The following is a 27,945-nucleotide window of genomic DNA, read 5'->3' as shown; positions in this document are numbered from 1 at the left end:
TCATTTGTAACACTTGCAGTTCATCGAGCTTTTGGCTCGTCTAACAACACCTTCGTCGCAACGCTTCTATATTCTTCTTATTCGGCCCTGAATAAATGCTTCTTGAGGTCTCTTTCTACCTCGTCTGTTGCTAGGATTTTACGCTGGATGTCCTCAAGACTTTAATGTTATCCTGAGACCAAGAGATAAATACTCCCATGCCTAAGGACATTTCCCAAAATCACTGTACAGCAAAAATTCCTCATTCTTGTTTATTTGGAGGATGTAGTGCTACTTCTCTGCCAAAGCTCGAGTTACGCAAAGTACCTTCCAGTCGTATGTCTTTATATTCGGGGTTCTGACGTTGCAGCAGGTATTATTTGCTATCATAGAAACAGCGCTTTATCTAACACCTGAAATTGTGTGCTTGCGCCGTGCCTTTGGGGACTTGCAACATCCTTCTTAAGCTTTTTCAAGTTTGCTTTATTGTTGCAGCTTACCACCTTCACCCCAATGTACTAGCGCAGGATTTGGTTTACATCATTCAGATCATGAAACTAAGAAGCTCCAATTAAACAGATCTATACTTTTTCGTAGACTTCTGCCTATTGTTCCTCGCCACTTAACAAGGTCACTTTTGTCTTATCGGTAATAACTGTATCAGCCACATAAGCTCAATAGGAATATTCTAGTAAGGTGAAGTCTCATCATCCCTTCACTTCATACTCCACTTTAAGATTTAGAGGTGTTAGTCTTTTCATCGCGGCATCCCTGGAATGCGATTTGGGGCTTCAAGTCACGCTTTTGTCAATTAAAAGCAAGCTTATTACCTTCATTCGGTCTCTGCGGCTTCTTCCTGTCCAGACTTCTTATTCTAAATCCGAATGCAAAATTAAGCAGCAACGTTCTTGGCAGCGAATTACTTTCGAACTGTTTCTCCTGTTAGCTGGGTTGACCTGGACTTTGGAAGCTTTGAACAATTTTAATGCTGCTAGGAATTTAAGCTTTATTTTTGTATCGTTTTCGCCTCTTTAATCAGGGCTGAAAGATAATGCGCTCAACATCGATTATAACGATCTCTTCTTTACCGACTTGCAACAATATTCTTTCTTTCCTCATAGTTATCGTAATTTAAATATTTTGATGTTGTCAATTTAAACAAAGCCGAAACAACGGCTGCGCTGCAGCATCCCTTGCTGTGATAGCGCCACTTTTACTTTTCGAAGCGGTCCGTGGTTGGAAGGCCTCGCTTAATTAATTCTGACTGCAGATCTTACAGTAGGCATGATACGGAAGCAACTCTGACTAGAGGGCTAGCAGTTTTAGTCAATGCAATCCTGAGGCCTTACTAAGCCACATAGTCGGTCGTTTTGGAGTTCGTCTAAGCTTTAAAACCAACGAAAAGGTTATTGACTACCCTAGGAAGGGAACTTGTTTGCTTACGATACAATCTAAAGCAAAATTATCTTAAGCACCCTTTCATGAAAAAATACTCTCTACGCCCATGTTGCCGATGGCACATATAAATAACTGTTCACTTGGCGAGCTCGCCGCATTTAACGTCGATCAACAGGTGGAAGAACTCAGTTGCTTTGCTAACTGGAAACCGGCAGCACTCAAAATCGACATTTCCTTTTGTAACTGCAAGCTTAATATAAACCAAAGATTATTTGCATTGTTTGTATTTGTGTGAAAACGTTTTATTTGCTTTCGTTTTTGATTGAAATTAGTTGACTGGCATAAGTTGCGCGGTGAAATTGAATGTATCTTATTCTCACTGTGTAATTAAATTAAAAGTAAGGCGTGGTGAAATTAATTAAACGCGGCAAAACTAATAAAGTGAGCGGTGCAACAAGTCACGAATAACTGACGTAGCATAAAGCTCGTAAAGTGTAACAGGAAATAGTGCAATAAAAGTAACATATAAAAAGGAATAAATTTATCTAAGTTCAAGCGCACTAAGAAAGGTGAGTGATGATGATTTATTTAACGAAAATTTTAAGTTTTATTTTTAAAATTTTGTGGTAAATAATTCCAAGCGTCGCTGGCTATGGAACGAAGCAGATAATTAATACAAAATACCGTTAACTACAACGTATTAAGCGTCTGAATTAATTGGGCGAATATCGTAGACATAAGAAAATGACAAAAGTGGGTAATTTGTGATTGTTTTTTGAATATGCGGAGTTATATTTTATATAGGACAAGGTAAAGCTGATATTATCTTTTATCTTAAATTTTAGGAAATTTTAAAAAAAATATTTACGTATAACTTCTTGTTTTCTTCAAAATTTATTCATACATTTTTTTTGGAATCTTCAATTTAAAAAAGTACAAAATTTCCTTCAGCATTTATGTATCAATAGTTTGGTGTAGAATGATAACTAAAATTATCCAATTACAAGACTAAGCTTAAAATGTGAGGGAGTGAAATTTTTGGAAAAATATATACTTAACATTTTTAAGAATTAATGAGCTTAACACCGGTATATAATAACTGTTATATATAGTACACAAACAATATTCTGCAGTGAAGAGGAGTGGTACAATAACAATAACCAACAAGTAAGGAAAGCTAAATTCGGATGTAACCGAACATTACATACTCAGCTGCCAAATTAGCTTGTAAACCTTTTAAATTGCCTTCTTTTGAAAGTGGGCTGTGCCACGCCCATTGTCCATAATTTTACTAATTTTCTATTCTGCGTCATAAGATCAACCCACCTACCACGTTTCATCGCTTTATCCATCTTTGGTAATGAATTATCGCACTTTTTCGGTTTTTCGAAATTTTCGATATCGAAAAAGTGGGCGTAGTTATAGTCCGATTTCGTTCATTTTAAATAGCAATCTGAGATAAGTACCCAGGAACTTACATGCCAAATTTCCTTAAGATACCTTCAAAATTTACTCAAGTTATCGTGTTTACGGACAGACGGACGGACGGACGGACATGGCTATGGGGGGGGGATAAAATTTTGTTAGCTGACCTAATCATGTGAAAACGACTTCATAGCTTAAAAGGACATTAAACGGAAATTTGAAGCTTCTCAAGGCCAAAATAATGACATATCAATTTTAAAATACGGACGTCAAATAACCAAGTTACAACGAAAAAACATTTTCGGCTGTATTTCGAAGGATCAAAAAAAATTTAAAAAAAATTTTCCGAAACCCTCTCAACATAATCTTCAAATTTAGGGGCGGACATCGGTCATTCTACAATACAGTTAGAGCTGCTTCATACTACAGAGCAACTATGATATTTTTCAGAGAGCAGACTTAGTAGAGATCATTTTCGTTTATTATCCCTCCTTTAAAGCTCATCTGATTATTTTTTGTTTGTATTTAAAAATTTCGGGTAACAAGGGATCTTTGGTCAAGGCATAAGAAACATGGAAAGGTCATAACTTTGGTGTCCTAGAAATTCATATAAGCACTTAAATTCGCGACGCTTAGTCCTTTCGTAGTTTTTTTTTACCGCAGAAGTGAAAATTCCAAGTAAGTCTTCGGCAAAATGTTCCATCAGCTCGTAGCACCTTCCTGAAGCCTCCAGAAATATATGAAAAATTGGTCGAAAATGTCTTACTTTGAAATTTTACTTATTTCATAAAAACTAAAGCTTAAACTTAACAAGATTCTCCACACACGGCCGAAGCATGTCTGGTCAACAGTTTAACATTTAAATGCAAACTTAAAATAAACAACAGGAGCTACAATGTAAATGCTATATTTGAGATGCCTCTTTTTAGAAAAATATGATGGCTACTTTATGCGAAACGGTGTAATTTTGATTTTGATGACAATTATTGGTTCACTCAAAGGTTTAAAGGTCACTAATGGGTTTTGGAAATTTGTATCAGATATATAATAGGGCCCAGGCAAAGCAACATCAAAAATTGTTTAAAAAAAAAGGTTTTTCTTATCGTGGACACCCCACGCAGTGATTTGGCAAACACTCCGAGTGTATTTCTGCCATGAAAACCTTCTCAGTGAAAATGCATTTGCCTTGCAGATGCCGTTCAGATTGATCAGCTTTAGCAACATGTTGCACCAACATAGTGCCACTTAATGATACCTTAGTGGGGAATTTGAAAATGGGATTGAAAAAGAAAGGAAGGACTACTCGATGTGGTATGAAAAATAACTTCCGTATTTCCTAATCACAAATATATTTTTGGGAACCAAAACTTAAACACTTCACAATGGGATGCTGCCTTCTTGCAAAACTCCTTGTTTATTATATTGGGACATTGCTAGCTGCTCTGATTTATTTGAGTATTTTGACAGTTTTAAGTTTAATTGTGAAAAAACTAGTTTCAATCCAAAAATCAAATCAAAATCAAGTTTGGACCAGACGACAAAATTATAGCTTACCTATTTTAGTTAATTTACTAATATTCTTTTTTAAAAGAATGTGGCGAGGTTGTAGCTTTACAAAAAATATACCATGACGACATATATTGATGCGACTGAAGCTTAGTCTTTGTGTATTCCAAGAAAACATTTTTTTTATGGCTACACTAGAATATAGAGTATTCATGGGCGCGATTTGAATAAATACTCTGATAGTTGGCAATAAGTTAGAACTGAATTATGAAATTTGATGGAGTTGGTCTAGAGTAATTTGCGTTTGAAAATACACTGGTGGGAACGCACAATACCCCTCCATTTTTGAAGCTTTTTTGCATTGCTGCTATGTTCCAGAATGTCTGCTATTAGATCATATCACATTTTCGTGGGCAGTTTTGGTGTTACTCATACGACAGGTAGCACTGCAGCCTGATCCTGCCAAGAAATTCTCTTGTTTTGCATAGTGGTCGCTTTGTTCGCGCCAGCGGAGGGAAGTTAATAACTCCTAACATTAAGGAGAAATATTGAAGTTGAATAGTCAACAAGAAAGTCAACTCATTTTAAATTAAGCTCAAGTTATGCGAGGCAGGAAGTGCGATACTTGCTTCCATATATTGCACAAGCTTCAAATATTGCTTGCGCTCTGACCACTTTTATAATTTTCCATAACAAATAACGTTTATACCTTTCTATCTCTATATTAAGGCAACGCCGTTCTCCCACTCTATATAATTTATGTTTTTGTAGATGTTTTTTCTCACGATTTGATTCCCCTAATGAAGTATATCTCCAGCCAGTTAGGAGGCTTAGAATATACCAGCGCAAGGTATTCCTGTCGTAAGAGGCGAATAAACTACCCAAATGATTTAAGACAGCCTCTAAAAAGATTGCCAGTGCAATTTATAGCTGCTCCAGCCCAATTGGCAACCCCGTCTTCCCATGGCGAATTCAGTTTCTTTAGGAGCCAAGGCTTTGATGACCCCAACTTCCTTGTGGAACTAGGGAGTGGGCCGGATGGCGTAGAAGGTTCAATAAGGTCATACCAAATCATTTCGGAGATGGTCGTGCTTATACGTTAATGGTGCTTGTTACCGGAACGTACAGGATCTCTTGCTTGCAATGGACATAAGCATAAGCTTAAGTCACATTAGTAGATTTTCTGATGGAATTTTTAATTTCCGACCTTCAAAGAACACCAATCGGGTACATCTTCTTTACTTTTATAATTGGGGAAAAAAGTCAAGAAAAGACTAAAGTAGAAAGTCGAAGTCTAAGTATGAAATATTAAGCTTTTATTAGCATCAATAGACCATTTGAAACCAAATTTGCTACTCATCGGATTTTATACAACTCGGCCGAATAGCCCTCGTACGCTTTAACCTTTAGGTAGGAAAAAAAAAAAAATAACTCAGCCATGATGGATTACAAAAATGATCAGCGAAAATTTTTTGCTTGTTTTGCCAACTTTGTGCGGGATCGGAACATAAATATCTCATTTTCAAACTTGCTCCGGTTGCACTTTCTACATTAAGGACCGCGCAAGAGCAAGTGATAGCAATCTCACATTCATCACATATCAAAACTGGTAATCTATTCGTCCATAGCCCCAACGATCTCAGACACCAAAGTTGGGAGTCGGTCGGATAGAACAGAAATATCGATACCCCAATTAAAGTAGTTAGATACTATCAAACTGTAGAAACACTTGAAGCCAAATATTTTGTAGCAAAAGACTGCTACTACTCCACATGCACCTGGTAGACATCCAACTGGAGAGGAGTTCAGAAACGAGTCATCTTAGACAAAAATAAGCACGCATCCCTGCTATTTGAAGTTGATTCTACGAGAAAAAACCCAAAAACACGGTAAAGGTTTAGAAATTTAGAATCAACCCAGCGGGTAGGGGGCTTAATACCCGCGGCAGGTATGACTGTCGTAAAAGGCGACTAAAATACCGAATTGATTCAAGGAGTTGTCAGCGCAATATATAGCTCCTCCAACCCAATTGTCAACCTCAACTACCCGTGGCGAATCCTGTTTCCTGAACAGCCAAGGCTCTGGCGACACGAAGTTCCGTATGGATCTGGGGGGAGGGCGTTATGGCTAGAAGGTTTCATGAGGTCATACCATATCGTTCCCGAGATAGTCGGGCTAGTACCTTAATGGTTTTAGTTTTATGTGTTTTCGCTTTGATTACCTTAAAATCCACGACTCACGTTAGCGGGTAGTCATACCTTAATAGTTGACAATAACACTACTCTGTGCAATATATTCTGTGAAGTGCCGTAGCCAGATCACAATAAACGATCGAAAAATTTGTTTCGTTTACACTTTGGTCGCTGTTTACACACAAAAATTTGGTTACCGAAACGGCAACTCTATTCATAGAACTATTTGATATTTCCTTTCAGTTTCGATTGCTGAGTGGAATAGCACCCTACCTCTGCTAAAAAAAAGCCCTACCTCAGAAAAGTTTTGAATAACGCCCTATTTCAGAACTGGTTTCAAAAACGCCCTATTTCAAAATTCGGTTGAAGAACGCCCTTTCTCAGAACTTATTTCAATAACGTCCTACCTGAGCTCAAATTCCATATATTTTCACATAAGCTGGGACGTTTATAAAAAAATGCTGAGATATGACGTTCTTCAATGTTTCTGAAACAATTATTGCGACTTATAAGTCAAATTTGAAATGAGTTATAACAAGTTAGAAAGTCTAAGTTTTGGTGAAACCGAACATTACATACCAGATTTGCACTTGAAATGCTGTTGTTGTAAGGAAGGCTAAGTTCGGGTGTAACTGAACATTACATACTCAGCTGAGAGCTTTGGAGACAAAATAAGGGAAAATCACCATTTAGCAAAATGAACCTAGGGTAACCCTGGAATGTGTTTGTATGACATGTGTATCAAATGAAAGGTGTTAATGATTATTTAAAACGTAGTGGGCCTTACTTCTATAGGTGGACGCCTTTTCGAGATATAGCAATAAGGGTGTACCAGGGGTGACTCTAGAATGTGTTTGTACGATATGGATATCAAATTAAAAGTATTAATGAGGGTTTTGAAAGGGAATAGCCCTTAGTTGTATATGTGAAGGCGTTTTCGAGATATCGACCAAAATGTGGACCAGCGTGACCAAGAACATCTTCTGTTGGGTACCGCTAGCTTCCAAGGGCTTTTGATTTCGCCCTGCAGAACTTTTTCATTTTCTTCTACTTAATATGGTAGGTGTCACACCCATTTTACAAAGTTTTTTGTAAAGTTATATTTTGCGTCAAAAAACCATGTTTCATCTCTTTTTTCATATTTGGTACAGAATTATGGCATTTTTTTCATTTTTCGTAATTTTCGATATCGGAAAAATGGACGTGGTCATAGTCGGATTTCGGCCATATTTTATACCAAGATAAAGTGACTTCAGATAAGTACGTGAACTAAGTTTAGTTAAGATATATCACTTTTTGCGCAAGTTATCGTGTGAACGGCCGAGCGGAAGGATAGACGGGCGACTGTGTATAAAAACTGGGCGTGGCTTCAACCGATTCCGCTCTTTTTCACAGAAAACAGTTATCGTCACAAGGATCGTTCACAAGGATTGGTAAATTTTTGTTCGACTTTTGCCATTAAAAGTATTCTATATGAATTAAATGAAAAAGGGCGGAGTTACGCCCATTTTGAAATTTTCTTTTATCTTTGTATTTTGTTGCACCATATCATTACTGGAGTCAAATAACATTTTTGTTAAAATTTGACTTAAAAAAAATTTTTTTTAAAGTGGGCGTGTTCGTCATCCGACTTCGCTAATTTTTGTTTAGCACACATATAGTAATAGGAGTAACGTGCCTATCAAATTTCATCATGACATCTTCAACGACTGCCAAATTACAGCTTGCAAAACTTTGAAATTACCTTCTTTTAAAAGTGGGCGGTGCCACGACAATTGTCCAAAATGTTTCTAAATTTCTATTTTGCGTCATAAGGTCATCGCTTTATCCGTCTTTGGTAATGAATTATCGCACTTTTTCGGTTTTTCGAAATTTTCGATATCGAAAAAGTGGGGGTGGTTGTTGTCCGATTTCGTTCTTTTTAAATAGCGATCTGAGATGAGCGCCCAGGAACCTACATACCAAATTTCATCAAGATACCTCAAATTTTACTCAAATAATCGTGTTTACAGACGGACGGACGGACGGACATGGCTAAATGAATTTCTTTTTTCACCCCGATCATTTTGATATATAGAAGTCTATATCTATCTCGATTAGTTTATGCCGTTACTGATTACCGTTATGCGAACAAAGTTAATATACTCTGTGATCTCTGCTCAGCTGAGTATAAAAAGATTAAAAATGAGCAAAATCGGACCATAACCACGATTTCGCTCATTTTCAATACCAATCTATTTTGGGCCCAGATAAGCCCATATACCGACCAATAGACAGATAGGCGGACAGACGGACGGACGAACGGTCATGGCTTAATAACATTTTTTTTCGATACTGGTGATTTTGATATATGACCGATATATACATCGATTCCTTTTTACCTGTACCACCAACTGTTATCCAATCAAAGTTATAACACACTGTGTACAAGCACAGCTGGGTATAAAAAAAGAATAAAATTACTCTAAAATAAAAGAACTTCCTGTTTGACTCAGAAGGAAAAGTTTTAAAAATTCCTTCAGCGTTTTCGGCCGCCCTGCGATCTAACCTAAGCGTTTGTTCAATTTAACAAAAGATTACTCACACGCCGTATAACTCACCAGCTGCAAAAATTTATTAGTCTACAAAGAAACGTTATACTGCTATTATAGAGATTTTGAAATTTAAATTCTGTTTGAAAACAGGAAACGTTAGGGCCTCATTGTCTATTACGAAATACATGCTCGTTTCAGAGACGAATCGCTACTGTATTTGCACTATGTTAGACGATGGCAACATATCATTTGACACTTGCTTTCGCCTTCCTGTTTGACATAAAGTAAAGGCCAACGAAAATGATTGAGAATACCATTGCTAGACGAAATCTTTTGGAGGCGAATCGTTCGTCCGAGCTTTCGTTTTCTTCACGTTGATTCCACATTTTGCAAATTTATGAAAACATTTGATAGCACACACGCTAATTTTTTTATAAGAAGAAATATCTCCTTGGGTGTCAAATCTGAAACTCTCTAAGCTTACGTAAAGAAGTCTTGGGATTGCAGCGATATGACTTTGTTCAGCACAAAATGTCTATGCATTATTCCCTTCAAAAAATATCATGATTAGCTTGTTACAACAACAGCTATGTTTGAGATCCACAATTGCGCGCATTCATAAAAAATTTCTGCATTAGCAGAAAAAACTTTCACAATAAAACACTTGAAGGGGTTTTTCTATATATTCGAATGAATTCATTTATGCAAAATCACGGCCAAACTTAAATGCTTGTATCCTCTCTGATATGTAGCATTGGAAATTAAGTAAAAAATTTAGCCACATCAATTGACTACCAACATTTCTCTGCCATAAATGCTAAAACTGAAAAAGGAAATAAAAAGGATAAGCAACAACAATACATATTTTACACGCACAATGCTATCCAATAAAAATGCTAATAGCTAAATTGATCATTTATAGCCAATCAAATTTACACGGGTGTCCCACGTTTAGCTTTCTCTGGTAATACGAAAACAAACAAAAATATAAAGATGAATATATTTTTACGAATTTTATTTCGAATGTCCATTGTTGATTAAACAAATGTACGCAGCTGCATATATGAAAGTAAATTGATAATCATAAATGCGTAAATATACTTATGCAAACGCACATTTATTAGGGTGGGCCAAACAAATCATTTTTTTTTTTGGTCTATCGAAAATATTTTTTAGGGTAACTCATTGCTACCATTTTTTAAGCGCTTTAAATTTTACATATATACTCCCACAACTAGAAAGCGACAACTTAAACGTAAGCACAAGATAACAAAAGATACACACACATATATGCGCGAAAGGGAACAACGCGTTCTCTTTGACAGTGGTAGCGCAGCAAGCGTTAAATCCGGAACACATAAAATTTGCCCCATGCAAACGCATGCAATCAATTCATCTATCAACACACGATGCTGCATCGAAAATCTTATGTGTTCCGGCCTTTATACCCGAAAAAAAAAAACGCAAGTAACAGAAGGATGAGAGATAACATGGTATATTAGAGCCATTAAATCCCCGCAAGGAGATCAGTTTGACTTTAACGTTTTGCAGGTGAAAAAGGAATAAAATGTAAAATGATAGAAACCTTTTCCAAAGCGTAGAAAAATTTCTAAATTCTAGCGAAATCATGGATCGGTAAGCCTAAGCTTGCGTGTGTGCAGAGACAATTTTAAAATAGAGATGTTGCAGGAACGAAAAATAGTGTGAAGCAAGCTTCACAAAACTCTAGTAGGTCACATTCACCACTCACCACAGCAGAATGTGTTAAACTACCACTGTCTGTATTTGTTATTTAACAATTATTTGTATACTTTTTATTCAGCTAATCTGTTCAGAATTTTAATTTTTACTCTCTAAAACTTCAATCAGTGTATTTTGTGTGCTTAAATTATGTTAAAAATTGTGTTAAAGTTTTTGGTGTGGTGAAAGTCACCTAGAATTTTGTAAAGCTCCGCTGCTTTCCACTGAAGTTCGCGCCTGCAATATCTCTATTTTAAAATTATCTCTGGTGTTCAGCTTTCGGCGCGAGCATTCCACCACATCAAATGTTGAATAAGATCGGATTGTGAAACAAGTCAGCTAGAGAGAGCATTCTTACCTTTGTATGTAAATATGTAAGCATTTTCATTTCATGTCGTTTTGCTTTCGGCGCCATATATGTACACATTTATGAAACAAAACCAATTAGAGCCGCATATTTTTTATACATTCTCATATATTATAAATGATTGGTGAAGACAAAGCTTAATATGTATATATCCTTATATACACTCAGAAGATTTTGTTAAAATTTCCTGAAACTATTCCAATTAAGCTTTTTTCGCGAATTTGATCAGAGACTCTTTTTCTGGAGCTGCATCAGAGACCGATCAGTTCTAAAATCACATTTTGGATACGACTGCATATATTGATAGGTTACAATATGAAGAACTTTAGATGCTATTTTTCTGGGTAGTTAACAAGGAGCCGATCTATGCAAAAACATCTAACTTATGACGCAATTTTTTGTAATTCGCTTAAGTGAATATTTCGAAAAAAATTTTTAGGAAGCGGATTGCTGAATGTATGGAAGAAACAAGGCGAATCTATACCAGGTGGTGGCAAAGCGAATTCAATCAATTCGCCGTGCAGATGAAGGTCAGGTCAAAAGAAAATTTTCATTGATTCCGATTAACTGACATGTTGTAGTACAAGGCATTGTATGGAAAATAATCAAAAAGAAGCAATCAGTTGATGTGATAACACCACCTATAATGAATTCGCCTTGGGAAGAAACGTGAGAAAGAAAAAAGAAGGGAAGGAGAAAGAGATAAGGTTAGACAAAGATAGAGTGGTAGAGGAAAAGGGAGAGGAGGGAGAGCAAGGGATAAAAACTTAGTAAAAGTGTTGCATATACATCAAATTTAGGAACAACAACGTCTGCTCGTATAATATAAACTTTATTATTAATATTAGTTACTGTGTGAGAAAAAATGAATAGAAACCAACTTATGCCCGTGGGTTTAAAAAAAAAACCGCACTTAAATGCATTTTAAATTTGTATATTTCCAAGCTTAGGTATTTCTGAAAACCATAAGATATACGATATTTTTTTTTTTTTTTTGTAATATTATTTGTAATATATATAAAAAGATTTTCGATGAACCAACTCTGGAGCTACGTATAATTGGCCATGGGTGCAACATGAGTTGGTAGGCTAATAACTGTCGTTGAGCTTTATTGATAGGAATAGGAAATTGGAGGCACTTAAAATGGAAAGGCATATCTGCGGGTATCAAGTTTGCACGGCAGTAGTAGTTCTGAAAAATCACATTCTTAGTGAAGGTGCCACACCTCCTTTTCTCCGACTCCACATTTTACTGGTGCTGCTAAGATTTAACGTCACATAGTTCCTTAGGAATTATTCTACCATTACTACTTCCAGATATGTGCAGTATGCAATATTACATTTGTATGGGTGGTGCGACCCCCCGCCCCTTCTTCCTCACCTCACATTTTCTAGGTGGTGCTAGGGATTGACTTCATATAACTCTTTACTGATTTTCAATATTCTAGCACGAATACTTCAAGAGTTATGCAGAATCAAAGATTCCATTTGTATTGGAGTTGCCGGGCCGCTTTTATGTATAATTTGAATTTGATATATGTATATACATATACAGATTGTCCCACTGTTGTTGGGAGGATATGTTTGAACCCGTTAAAAATGAATTGAGGTATACTATTAAAATAAATATCTTCTTTCATTCAATGACATGTTTCTGTTAATGCATAAACCAAATAGTTGAAAATAGATTTAGGCAACGTGTATAAGTGCTAATATCTTAAAAATATTGATGACATTTTTTCTACATCGCAGTTATTCAAGTTGAACAGAACTTCGTGTTAGCACTTTAAAGCGTTATTTTCATTGATAAAGCATAATGCTTATTTGTATTACATACAAACAAACTCAAAATAGTTCCTTCGGCTATTGAATGTTTATTTAAGCAGTTAATGCTTAGTCAACTAAAGTTTGCATATGAGTTATGTTGATACATATATTTATACTTAGTTGTGCTTGTGTATAGGATAGGATGTCCTTGTCCATATAACGGTAATATGTAATAAAAGAAAAGAAATGATTTAGATATGCAGCACAAAATATGAACATTTTTAGTTGGGAACCATGTTCGTCTTGAATATACAATTTTGGAAAGTTAGGTTAAGACGAAATATCTCAAGAATGTTTCGTTCATTTGCTGGTAGCATTAAAAGAAAGAGGTCCAACAACTTGAATGCTTGACACACTTTGGAAATATTTGCAATTTTTCTAACATATTGTGGCGAATATTAGCATCACTATGCAGTTAGTAAATAATCACAACAAAAAAAAAAACAGCAAGCAGCCACACTTATGTACAAGGCAACGAAGAATATTCCATAAATATAACCAACCATCAGCTTGAAGCAGAGAGATAATGTAGCCGGCAGCTAAGAGCAGAAGTTGTTACTCCCACATACATACGCATATGGCTAGAAGAAAAGCATAAACTACAGATATACATGTATATAGCTAAATAACCAAGCATGAGATACAACTGTTCTAGAAGGCATGTGCGTGAAATGTCTAGACCTAAGGAGAAATATGCGAACGAGGTAACAGAGAGTATAAAAGCAGCGTAAGCTGAGGAATAACTAATCAGTTTGATTTAAACACGCTAGTGGTAAAGTATAATTGAATTTCTTAAGTACTACTCCGAAGTAGTCCAAATAAAGACAATTTTGTAACACTGAATATTGGAGTTATTTATTCGACAGTTCAGCGATTCGAACGTTAACAAAGACAGCATAATCATCATCGCTGGTTATCAGGCATCGAAAATTGAATTTAAAATTCGTATTATTACAGCTCATCGCTGCGGAAATTTTCGTTGCGTATCTAATTTTGCACCGAACAGAAGTTTGTTGTCGACACTGTACCGAATTAAAATAAGGTTGTTTAAAATGTAAGTTTTTGCGGTTTACCTTCTATTTTTTTGCTAGATAGTAGTAATTTTAAAATATTTGTATTAATTTTATATGGGTCCATGGCATTGAAAACAAAGCAACAGCTTGAAATACTGGTTTAAAAAATAAAACAAAATTCTCTTATAGCAAAAAGAACTTGCGCAAAGGATCAGACGGCAAAAAAGTGCGAGTGCATTCTCATTCCCAATGCTTAGTTGAGACGATCCCTGAGCGCAAAATCTGAGAATTGTTGTTATTGCTTCATATTCGAATTATCGAAAAATGACGCTAGTTTTCGTCCAATGAGCGTCATAATACCGAATAAAAATTCGTTCGATCAGCTCTTTCGACTATAGCCGAAGATCCTATTTGTCTCATAATAGGAGCCATTATCAATAACTGTGTTTTTTCCATGCATATACATATGCAAGTAAATTTTATATGGACTGCTAAGTGTGTAACTTTATCTTCACTTATGAAATTGTTGCGCAGAAAATATATATAGTATCGTCTATATATTAGTATCGTTAAATTTCAGTATGTATTGTACACAGTCGCAAATGAAATTTGTCTCTCCATTTTCAATAATTGCCGCTAGATGGGTCTTCTAAACATTTTCTTAGTGATAATAAGGGTTTTGTATCACACGGATATTTTTTCTATTCTTAGCCACCTAACTAAAATATTGAGTTTCACCCATCTTTCGACAATCTTACTTGGGTTTTTAACACCTACGCTTAGTGTGTTTCTGTTGTATTGACGCGCGAAATTTATCTTACTTAGGGACTATTTTATTTGCTTAAGTATTTACATATTTATTTGCGCTGAAGTATGGTCGTTTTAAGAATTTAAATTTTTTATCCCAAAAATAAATATTTATACTTATATATGTATGTATGTACGGTAATTACATTATGTATCAAGTATGTCAGAAATGCGTTGGAAGTAGGAGCAATCAACTGAGGTTCTGAGAAAATACCACATTAAGGCGGTCTAAGGAGCTTAGTTACTGAAGAGTTATAACTAAAGTGTCTATAAAGTTACAAATAATTCCTAAAACCCTTGGAGCATGCTTCTTCTTTTTATAATTTGTGCTTTCTACTTTCTTGGAAAACTGCTGCGGTGCTGAGTATTTAAATATTTACATTTAACTTCGTTTGATTCGGTTGAGTTTCACAGACTAGCGCCAGTAAGATGATGAAGATAGCGATTAGATGTTGTTAATGATATTCAAAATGAAAGAAAGCAAGAAAAAAAGAAGAAAACGACTGAGGCAATTACAGGAAGAATAAATACAACAACAACTAAAACAGGCAAATTAAGTAAGTTGTTTGATAATTCAAAGTAAAATGAAATGAAATATGTTTTCCACAAAAGTGTTTGGAATTTCTCTGCAGCGTTACAGTAACTAAACTCGTAACCACTATCATATCCATTTACTTGACATTAAAGCCCGCTTTTTCAGTGGTTGGTTAAGCTAAGCTTAAACTAAGTTTGCTTAAACTCTAGTCAAATTTAAACTCTAGTTAAACTACTGAGCAGTTTTCAGTCACAGTTTAAGGCCGCCTTTGGGGTAGGCTTTTTTGTGCGGCATTGGTTTTTTATTATCTAGACAATTTTTAGATATGGCAACAGCTGGATTATGTTTACCCAACAAACATGGGAAAAGAATTTCTCCAGCGAAATATATCTAGCTCCGGAGGTGATATCCAACATCATTATTTAATTATTCTTAAACCAGATAGTTCTCTAGTTGAAATCCAACTTGATTCTCCAATCACTATCCAACCTTTGATAAATTTTGTAAAATATATAATTCTCGAATCTCCAGCATCGAAACTTTCCTTATGACATCATTCTTTAATTATTTTTCCGACCTTTGAGAGATTTGGAGAAATGTACAGTTCTCAAATGAATATTCAAGACATTTCTGCAGTTGGTATCCTACATTGGATATCGAGTTGAGGTGGAGTTGAAAACATAATCTCCAAGGCGGTAGGTACCACCAAAACCAACAGCTGTTTATTGTGAGAAATAAACATCTGGTTGATAGCAGTAATAAAGCGTAATTAATAAAAAATAAATTATATATATTTTATTTTATTTTCGTGAAAATACTGTGGCATGGAATCTTACATTCGAGTCCAGTTAGAGAACCAAAACTTAAGAATTAAATTTTTTCAACTTAAGTCATAGCATTTTTTGTTTTATAAAAAATCCCTCTGAGCTGAGTACGCTATGATTCTCGAGTTGATAAACTGTTTCGAAACAACTCTTGAGATTTTAGAAATATGCCTAGTTATCAACATGAGCTCTATGTAATTGTACTCAGGCCCAAATGACTGTTGGGTATATTCAAGGCCATTTTGAAGGAACGCAAATATCGGATACGTTAACTAGAGTTTAGCCCTACAAGATCGGCCGCTTAAGCTCTGCTTAAACTTCAGATAAAGAAGACTGAAAAACTGCAGATTAAGGTTAAGCGTAGTTTAACTGAAAAACGGACTTGAACTTGTACTGAAAAACCGGGGCTAACTGCAACTTCAACATAAACTGTAACTAATACTTGACTGGCGGCTCGCTCCACCTACCACACCGAAGGTCGTGCGTTAAAGTCTCGGACAAAACAGCATCGAAAATTTAGAAACAAGTTTATTCAATTGTAAAAAAGTTTTTCTTGGCAGTGATTTGGCAAAAGCTCCAAGTGTATTTCTGCCATAAAAAGATTTTCAGTGAAAACTCTTCTACCTTGCAGATGCCGTTCAGAGTCGGCATAAAGCTGAAGACATTGGTGCTTTATCGGTAACTATATCGGTAACCTTATAACAGCTGATTCGACCAACCTTATGGAATCAATACAATCGATTATTTGTGCCGCTAAGGTCGTAACCGTATCGTAGCCAACCATTTGGGTTTTGGTTACCGTCGTAACGATAAACAGCTGATTACGTTAGGGATACGACTACAGTGATACGACATACGGCACCAATGACTCCCGCTTAAAACATGTAGGTCTCGCATTGCCAATTTGTAGGAAAAATAAAAAGGAGCATGACGTAAATTGATAGAGAAGCTCAGCCTGAGGTGAAACGCGAAAAGTATTTTTCTTTTATAAACAACGCAACTGAAATCGTTTCCGTAACTTCCATTAAAGCCTTCATAGTACTTATCATCTTGCAGCCACTTTCAATAGCATGTGCAGTCCGGTTCTAAGACATCCTGTAGATGGTAATATGAGGATTACATTTTTTCAGATGCCCCCACAGTGGCGTGCTGCAACTCAGTTTCGAACTAGCTTATATTAATCCCACCTACGTTTTGTGTTTGGCGATTGAGTCACTTCTTGTAGCCTTAGATTAATACAGAATGTACGCTCGATCAAGGGACTTGTGTTATCCATGCCCTTCTCCTACAGTAGTTTCTAGGAAAGCAACAATTAATCTGAATATATATATATTATTGACGTGATTTGTTTCGGAGGATTATCTAGTAACCCTGCTAAAACAAGCTATACTTTCTCCACTAGGCGTAGAGAGGCCGATGCATTGCTTCCACCTACAATTTATGGAGTCAAAGTCCAAATGTCTATCGAAGTTAATTTCCTTGGAGTTAAACTAAACAGACAACTACTGTGTAAGTCTCATATTGAGCAGAAAGCTTCAAAAACACTGACTTGGTTTTGCCTTTATTGAAGATAGTCTTTAATGCTCAAAACCTGACTTTAGATCAGGGTTTTGTGTTTGTTGAAGACAACGGTGACTTCACTCTTTCAGGTTTGGATATGTATTCTACAAAAATGTTCAACTGGAAGATTATTTAAAATTAAATTAGCTATCAAAAAGTTATTCAGAGATAATTTATTCATAAATAAATCAGCTTTGAGTCATTTTCTTAAGAAATTTTTTTTTTCGTATAATTATCCAAATACAAAGTTATTCGAATAATGCTCAACACTGCTTGTGTCTAACAGAAAATGTAAATGCTCTGTCACATAAGCAGTTCTTCATTTTTATGGAGAACGGCAGATCGAGCTACACTGGCGCCATCTGATATGTAAATGTTGACAACTTCCAACTTTTGTTGCGAGGAAAGCATAAGAAGAAGATTTCGGCATTTGATTTCGCTAAGGATGCTTTCACACTTTGAATCAAGGCGACCTCATACCAGGTGGTGGCAAAGCAAATTCAACCAATTCGCCGTACAGAAGAATGTCAAATCAAAAGAAAATTTTCATTGATTTCGATTAACTGACATGCTGTAGTATAAGGCGTCGTATGGGGAAATAATCAAGAAGAAGCAATCAGCCTTTGGGATAACAACAGCTGGTACTGAATTCGCCTTGCTTTGAATTAAATGAAATTATTTTTCCCGCTCTTTGGTAAATTTTGAAACATTCTAACACAGTTAAAAGCTGCAATATAACAAATGAATATAATTATTGTACAGTGAGAGTGTTTATAACAGTGATTCGCAAAATTTTTAATTGAATGGGCAAGGCGAAACCAACCTGAGTTTCTAAGTCTATAGTTCCTTCAAAAATCGTACTTCGCAGAAAGTTAAGATGTGAAGTTATATTTGAAAAGGACCACTTTCGGCGGAAACCTGCCATGGTGTGAAGTGAGCGCGAATAATTATTTTTACAGCTGACGATCGCTGGTTTATATATATACTTACTGAGTCTTTCTCTTGGCTTCTGAATGCATTCATATCAACTAAGCGCGTCAAGCTGTTGATTCCCTCCTTTTCGATAGCAAATATATTTGCACAGTAAAAATTATTATAAGCCAATAGCTAATTTCTCACTACAAAAATTTTCGGTTGGTTAGGAAATAGAAGAAGCTGAGCTCACCTTCATGCATTTTTGTCAGACCAGAAGATGAGTCAATAAAAACACTTCAATATTTAGCGCGCTATTCCAAATTAGGGCATTAAAGGCTTTACTCCTTCTTATTTTTTCTCATTTCAATACGCTGTTGAACTTGGTTTTATTTATTTATTAAATTTTATTAGCTTGACGCAAAAGAATTGCGGCAGGAAAAATGTATTGCTTTGATGGTCTTGTGCCTGCTATGCAAATAATTGAACTGTTAGTTAACCACTTATTCAACGCTCTTTTAATAAGAATAATAGTTTATTTAATAAGCCGCTAGACGTTTTGCTTCACAAGGACAAGCGTTATAGCTGAAGTTTAATATATTTTTCACACCATTATATTGAAGGTTATACTTAGGCCCGGTTTTTCAGTACAAGTTCAACTCAGTTTGTAGTTATGCTTATTCTGCAGTTTTTCAGTCTACTTTAACCGAAGTTTAAGCTGAACTTAAGCGGCCGATCTGGCAGGGTTAAACTCTGTTTAACCTATCGGTGATTTGCGTTCGTTCAGAACGGCGTCGAATATACCCAACAAGCATTTGGGCTTGAATAACATTAGAGCTCATCTTGATAACTAGCATACCTCTAAAATCTCAAGAGTTGTTACGAAACAGTGACGCAACTTGAGAATTATTGTATACTCAGCAAAAGAGTAAATTTTTTATAAAGCGAAAAGTTCTATTACTTAGGTTGAAAAAATTATAGTTCCCAACTTGTGGTTCTTTGACTGGACTCAAGTGTATGATGCCACGAAAATAAAATAAAATACACTGCTATCAATCAGATGTTTATTTCTTACAATAAATAGCTGTTGGCTTTGATGGTACCACCTTAGAGATTTTTTTTCCAACTTCACTTCAACTAGATATCCAATTTATGATATCAACTGGAAAAACGTATTGAATATTCATTTGAGAATTGTACATTTCCCAAAATCTCTCAAAGGTTGAATAATAATTTGAAAATGCTAATGACATTGGGGATCAATTCGGGAACTATAAATTTTACAAAAATTCTTAAAGATTGGATAGTTATTGGAGAATGAAGTCCTCTATCAACTTGGGAACTATATTGTTTAGGAATAACTAGATAATGATGTTGAATATCTCACCTCTGGAACTAGATATATATATCGCTGGAGAAATATCTTTTAACTGTTTTTGTGTAAGCTAAATCCAGCTGTTGTCGTATCTACAAATTATCTAGATAATAAATAAAATAATTAAAAAAAAATTTTTAAGTTAAACGGTTTTATTGAAAACAATACTCACATGAAATAATAATAATACGAAAAGCTAGAAAATAATTAGGTAGTTCCTAGGTACTAGTCATCACACTCCTTATCAATCTAGGGCGTTGATCAGACAAATCAACCGTTTAACTTAAAAATTTTTTTAAATTATTTTATTTTCAAGTTTTTAGTCTTTATTTAATTGCCTATTATTTCTCATCCTATTTAGTTCATTTAGTGACTAATTATTACAAGGACTCTTTCCTGACAATTTGTTAAAACCTAAGTCCTCAATACATAATCCTTCCAAAGACTTTGCTCGACTCTGCGCCACGTATGCTTGTCCCTCCTCCAACTCCAAAATATTTTGATGTCACTTCTACTGGACTGTATGCAACATTTGTTCCAAATATGAGCCAAATCGGGCATCATAGGTCGCTTTCTATTCATGTATGTATTATGTATTCCAAATATGGACCAAATCAAATCGGACCACAAATACAATTTTTGTGAATATCTCGATCCTTGCGCCACCTAGCGGGGATTTTTTTTCATAAGTCGCCTTTTATTCTTACATGTATTATGTGTTCTAAATATGAGCCAAATCGGCCCACAAATGCGAATTTTGCGAATATCTCGATCCATGCGCCACCTAGCGGCGATTTTTTTCACAGGTCGATTTCTATTCTTGCATGTATTATGTGTTCCAAATATGAGCCAAATCGGACCACAAATGCGAATTTTGCGAATATCTCGATCCTTGCGCCACCTAGCGGCGATTCTTATTATTGCATTGTCATCGGGTTCTGAACTATATTCCAAGTTTCAAGCTTGTAGCTTATCGGGAAGTTACTTAAATTTCAATTACAAGATTCGTTCAACTCAAGCTAAATAAAACCGTTTAAAACCAATGTTGCCGTACAGAAAAGCTTACCCCAAAGGTGGCCTTAAACTGTGACTGAATAACTGCTCAGTAGTTTAACTTGAGTTTAAATTTGACTAGAGATTAAGCAAACTTATTTTAAGCTTAGCTTAACCAACTACAAAAAAACCGGGCCTTACGCTATTTAAAAAGTTTATCGTTTTGAACTTGAACAATTTTCTATTTGGCGTTCTGCAAATAAATGCTCAGCTATTTAAGTTCCTGAGTAGCAAAAGCAGTAAATGCAATTTAAATTCGCACCAAGTAGTTGTTGGTTAAATAAACATCCTCTAGGTTTCCACTTTCATCTTTTATGATTAGCTCATATAAATTAATTGAAAAGCCGTTGACCAGCTGACATTTTGTTTGAAGGTGTTCTATTGCGTTGGTGTCAAATGCAAATTTAAAGATTTTGTTGCTTATTTATTCATTTGTGTTAAGAATATATATGTACATTTCTAATTTAATAAGCCACTGCATGCTTGAATATAAGGAAACTAAGCCTCAAGTTGGCGGCGTATGATTGATAAATGAACGCGCTAAATAAGAGTTAAAAGGCACAAGGGAAAATATATAAACAAAATAGACATCCTCCTGTTCTTTATATATTAGAACCAGCTTTAGCTCCTTCCATGTCTAGATATATGGAAAAAATTACGAATAATATATGCATACATATATATATACATATATACAGCAATGAAAGCAACCAAGTAGAGTGAGCTTTTCTTCCTTCCGTGCGGTCACAACTAAGATAAAAGAGTTTGAACTGGCAAAGTGGCTACGATAGCTTTCGCTGGAACTTTTTATTGCCACAGAGAAAGATGGAAGAGTGACAGCTTTCATGTACAAGGGTTCATGCTTATGTTTAAGACTTCTCAAAAATTGGTGGATTAAAATCTTGATAAGAAATGTTGTTATAAGAACCTAGCTAAATCTTCTCAGGGTTCTGCATTCAAGTCCAAGCATATTTTATGACTAAGTAGGTTAGATTAAATTAGGTTAAGAAACTTGCGTGAGAATTTCCTACACTCTTTCGGGACACATTTTTGTCCATTGTGACTGCCCTCAGTGAGTGCAAGATCCAACCAGAATACTATCTAATGTCCTTGGTCCTCAAAAAACAACTAACTATTTCGGATGAACTTACATATATTTGTAAAAGATCTATCATCCAAACACTGCCCGATTATCGAAAACCGTGCCGCCCAGAGATCTAAGGCAACTTGTTTGCAGTCCTGGACATAGGAAGAGAATGTAATGAATCGACCCCTCTTTCTATCATCCAAGCACTGCTCGATTATCGAAAACCGTGCCGTCCAGAGATCTAAGGCAACTTGTTTGCAGTCCTGGACATCGGAAGAGAATGTAATGAATCGACCCCTCTTTCTATCATCCAAGCACTGCCTGATTATCGAAAACCGTGCCGCCCAGAGATCTAAGGCAACTTGTTTGCAGTCTTGGACATCGAAAGAGAATGTAATGAATCTACCCCTCTTTCTTCTCATCTTGTCAGCTTCTGCAGAGGGAGCTTGATGATATGCGCCACTGTCGGAGCATCGGTACAATAGACCAATAACTTTTGATGGCACTCGTAAGTTCCCTTACTGCAAATTTGTTTTGCTTGAGAAGGAAGCTAGTACTTTTCCTATCCAAACATGGCCATAAGTATCTTAAGAACTCACGATCAAGCCGGTTGGTTCATAGCAAGTGCGTTGAACCAATCTCATATTCCTCGGTTTTTCTCAGGAGATAACCCAGCGGTGGGCATACGGTGCTGTCCGCCTTGTTTATTTCCAATTTTGGAACCTTTCCTAGCAACCTCATGTGCAAATTTATTTCCTGCAATGTGGCTGCGTCTAGATACACAGCAAAGGGAGACATTGAGGCCCGCACAGTATCCGACTTCATCACGTTAGATTGTAATACCTTTGAGGCAGCCTGGCTGAAAGACAAAACTCATTAAATTGGTGTTTAGGACCGTACTGTCTTCGATCAGTTTGGATGCTCTCTCCACGCCATAGATCTTCACCTGTAAAACAATGTACAAGTCAAGAAAGTCGGTACGATCGATTTACCTGCAGATGCTTCGAGTTCATACCAGCTTCAGTTCCCTTTCCACTATCGAGCCGTAAAATCTTTTTGAAATCCTTTTTTGAATACGGTATAAACATGAGGATGATATTTTACTGTGTATTTACGTCGATATTCTAAAACGCTTCTACGCTAATACGCTTTCGCATAGCATACTTTCACGCTTAAACGATTTGACGCTTTTTGGCTTGCGATTATGATTACGCTGATACACTTGAGTGCTCATATGTTATTACGCTTAGTCGATTACGTTCACACGACTATGCTTACGTTACTACGCTTACAATATCATACTAACGATATAACGTTCATGCTTCTATAATCACAATCACGCTTACGCTTCTACGCATAAGCTATTTTGATTTCGCCACTATTGCTAACTTTTGCCTTTATGCAAGTACGCCTACGCCTTTGGAATTACGTTATTACGCTTACGCTATTGCGCTAATGCAACTATGCTTACGCTTTCATGGTTACGATTTGATGCTCCCTTTTCCACAATTGCGTAATGGCCTTAAGCTATTATGCTTAAGCTATTTCACTTACGCTTTTAATCTTACGCTCACGCTTATAATATTACGTTATTACGTTTACGATGTTACTCCTACGCCACAATGCTTACGCTTTTAAGCTTACGCTTTTACAATAACCGGCTTATGCAGAATCAGTTACATTAAAGCTTATGCGTTACCTATACTTAATAATCACACACTCATTTCAAGGAAACGAAGTTTTGACCCCGAGTCAAAGCCACCAAAAAACGAAAACCAAAAAAGTAAATTTTATAGGAAACGAATGAAAAAAATTATAAAATTAAAGCAAAAGTTGTAATTCGACTTTAAATTTTGGAATTTGTTTTATTTTTGTAGCTCCGAATAAGTGTCAAAAATATTTTTTACTTCAGCAAAAAATAAGCATCTGCATTAGTGTCTAGACTCCCTATGCTTGTGCTTTTATCACGCATTCATCCGCCACTTGAACAATTTCACTCTTTTCATTTCGCCATTTGAAATGTAATCATTTTGCATTATTGGCATTAAAATTGTGCTATAAAATAGCTTTCAATCATTATATAGTACTTATTTTTCTACATTTTTATTAGTATTTTTAGGCGCTTATATCATATACCCCAGCAAACATTCAGAGTGAAAAAAGAGTCAGAAAGGAGACCTGATGCAGATTGTTTACACTCATTGTAACCTCATTTATGCGTAGGGAATAAGTGTACTTCCCTTCTTCCTGGTTGGTGTGTCATACTTTGCAAAAAGTCTTGCCAATATGCCACCCCATTTTTAATGAATAACGTGAAATAACCGCCCTGAACAGGGCTTTTCTAATTCCTTATTAAATTCATACAATTGGCTTTGAAAATAAGAAGTAAATTATGAGCGTAATACGAGTCTGGTCGGACTCCTATTTAAGCTAGCATAATGTTTGAAATAATGCTCATATTGGACGACCATCCCAACAAGGGAAATGCGTTCCTTTCGAACACCAAAATGAGCTCATAAAGAGCGTAAGCGCTCCAATTTAGGACACCTTTCTGACTTTTTTAAGACTCCGAATGATTAAAAATAAAAAATGTAAGGCGCGATAACCTCCGAAGAGATCTAAGGCCGAGCTTCTCTTCCAATTTGCGTCGTGCTCCTCTTGATTTTTCCCTACAAATTGGCCGGACGGGACCTACATGTTTTATGCCGACTCCGAACGGCATCTGCAAGGCAGATGAGTTTTCACTGAGAGCTTTTCATGGCAGAAATACAATCGGAGCGCTTGCCAGACACTGCCGAGGGGCGACCCCGCTTAGAAAAATTGTCTTCTAATTGAAAAATCTTATTTCTAAAATTTTGATGTTGCTTTGCCCGGGAGTTGAACCCAGGGCATACGGTGTGATAGGCGGAGCACGCTACCATCACACCACGGTGGCCGCCAATATTAGCTGCTCTTCTCCCTATACGACAAGTAAGAGCTTCAACGCCTAAGCATTGCTTAAAATTTATATGGCATGAGTAAGGCTACGTTTATGATCGAGCGTAATCGCAACACGCGATGCGACGAGAAACGCTCCATCGCTTGTTGCATTCTAGCTAGCGTTATCGCTGGCGATTGAGCGTTTATAGTAGAGCGAAATCGCAAGCGATGGAATGCTCAAAAATAAAACTCAAACTCTTTTTATTCACGTTGTGACAGTGTAGAGAAAGCAACATTCGTACATTAACTCGTAAAATTTTATTATTAGAAAATAGCTATTTGTTACGAAAAAAATATTTAAAAAGGATACATAAGAAAAAAATATCAAGTGAATCCAATTGCCAAGGAAAGAAAATATTGTGGTGAATTCCATCATTTACATGTACGCCTCTTACAACAAACAAACACTGCACGTACCTTTTCAATAAATACATTCATATTGTTTCGCTAATTTTGCTCAACTGAATCAAAATATTTTTATTACAAATTTTCGTCGCTTTTGTCGCTTGTAATCGATCAATTCGCTTTACGCTAAATCGCTTTGTCATAAACATCTCCATATGCACTAATATAATTGATCGCTAACAGCGATTCTCGTCGCATAGCGCGATGCGATTACGCTCGATCATAAACTCAGCCTTATGCATAATAATGAGTTTTAAGTTCTTTTGTGTACTTAGCGGAATTAAAGACAAAAAGAAAGACAAGCTAGAGTATAAGTGGTGCAAGTGGCGCTGTCGAAATAAACATTTTCTCTGAGGAAAAAAGGTAGTATACCATCTGGATTAAACGTGCTAAAAATGCAACAACATTCTAAAAGGATTTTAAATAACCACAGCTCTCTAAATAAATATGCTATTTGATATCCTTTCACCATTTTTTATTATATCAATATGCAATCCCTTAAAATGTAAGAATTATGATCATATCATTGTAAATTTCATGTCATAATTTAGAATCACTATTGCTGTATGTCCCTTATAAGAAAGAAGTCAATGAACTTACCCACGCTACTTAAATATCATCTTGCTTAAGGACATGTATATGAATGTTTTTGAATATCTAACTACTTGAGTAAACAGTAAACCAAAAATTTCTGTTAAATAATATAAATTCGATATGTTATGTGCAAACATGACTCATATTCGTACGTGACAGAAACGTTTAGTTAGAATATTACGTGACTATACCGAAACGCTTATTTCATAGATTTTGTTTGTTGGTATAATATTTCGTGTTTGATGATCTGAATTTTACAATTTATTAGAAACTAGACTAAAGCCAGCGAAAAAAATTTGTTTCAAGTTCCATCAAAAGAACATGCCTATGTTACTTCCAGGAACGCCTAGAATCACTATACAAAATTTTTGGCATTCCATGTTGTGGTTCAAAAGTTATGTGTTCAAGAGACATTGAATTTTAAAGATATAAGAAAATTAATACTCGTGCACATGCCTGTAAGACCTAGTTTATATATTGTAACGAATTTACTGCAATTCCGCTTATTTCAAATCTTCTACTAAGATTCGAATCACTGAACTGTTGAATAAATAACTCCAATATTCGATAATCCAAAATGGCCTTTATTAAAGTACTTTCAAAAATAACACTGCTACTACTCGACAGATGGAATGCTTAAATCAAACTGATTCTCGCGCCTCTACTGTTGCTGCTTTCATACTGTGTGATTTCCTCGTTGCATCTTCTAGGTGCTTCCAGAATTTACTTAGTTACTGGTATATAATTATAACTACAGATGCACGTGTGTAGCTCTCATGTGCTCATTTATTTGTGAGCGAAACTTCTACAATTACAATTGCATACTTTTGGGAGCATCTCAGATAAGATATCTGCATGTGTTTGTGCGTTGCTTCTCCGCTGCGTGTACGCACATATGTGTAGACATAATGATTGATTCGTTTATGTAGATACATAATGATTGATTTATGGATGTGCATACAAGTCACTCTTAGCATCGCTTAGAGATACAGTACCCCTTAGTGTTGCTAATATTCGTAACAATATTTATAACGAGATTCATATACGTATTTAACTCCTTCCGAATCCGTAACTAAATAACTAGATTTCCCATAAAAATGTTTCCCTTCGATAATCGGTAACCATAAACAAATTTTAGAGATGCCGCTGTTTAACACACGTATATACGCTTCGCCTGTATGTTTGTTTGTATGTAACCGACTGCTTTGGACCCACTTTAAACGGAAATATTTTGATTCAAACTTTGTATAATTAAAAAAGACTTATTACAATGCAAGCAGTTGATATTGGGGTGACATAAGGACAACGGACATAAGGTTAACTGACCTTATGACCACTTCAGATGCCCATTAGGTCAATTTTAACTTTACGCACGTATCAAGGACCTATGACAATAAAATACTTTGATGGTGAGGTGACTTAAATTCAACAGAAATAAGGTCAATTGACCTCATGAACACTTCTAATGTCGTTAAAGTAAGTCGAAACTTAACACATGTATCAAGGACCATTGACAATGCAATAATTTAATGTCAAAGTGACATAAGGTCAACGGACATAAACTGTGCACACGTATCAAGGACTGATGCAATAACTGGATGGTGAGGTGGCATAAAGTGAACGGACATAAGGTAAATTGGCCATTTGAAGTTGCCTTAAGGCCAACTGACTTTGTTACTTTTCAAAATTAGATGTAGTGGCTATTTAGGAAATTTCTGTTTGGCCATGGGAGGCTTCAAACCCAACCCGGTCTTAGGTACTGGTACTGCTGCGTCGGCCGAAACAAATTAAAACACTTAAAATTGTCACACATATGTCTGTATGTCTCGTGCA

The 27,945-nt window shown here is 35.8% G+C and overlaps 1 protein-coding gene across 1 annotated transcript in view; it reads left to right on the top strand.

Moving 5' to 3' along the window:
• Positions 1–1,561: 1,561 nt before the first annotated feature.
• Mip (Myoinhibiting peptide precursor) overlaps positions 1,562–27,945 on the top strand; it is a 41,941-nt gene continuing 15,557 nt past the window's right edge. The window contains exon 1 of the mRNA XM_067786425.1: positions 1,562–1,946. The gene's annotated coding sequence lies outside the window, so the exon portion shown is untranslated. The remainder of the gene's footprint in view (positions 1,947–27,945) is intronic.

The sequence above is a fragment of the Eurosta solidaginis genome, chromosome 5, assembly GCF_040869045.1.
Source record: "Eurosta solidaginis isolate ZX-2024a chromosome 5, ASM4086904v1, whole genome shotgun sequence".
Taxonomy (NCBI): Eukaryota; Metazoa; Arthropoda; class Insecta; order Diptera; family Tephritidae; genus Eurosta; species Eurosta solidaginis.
This window is presented reverse-complemented; position numbering and strand designations above follow the sequence as displayed.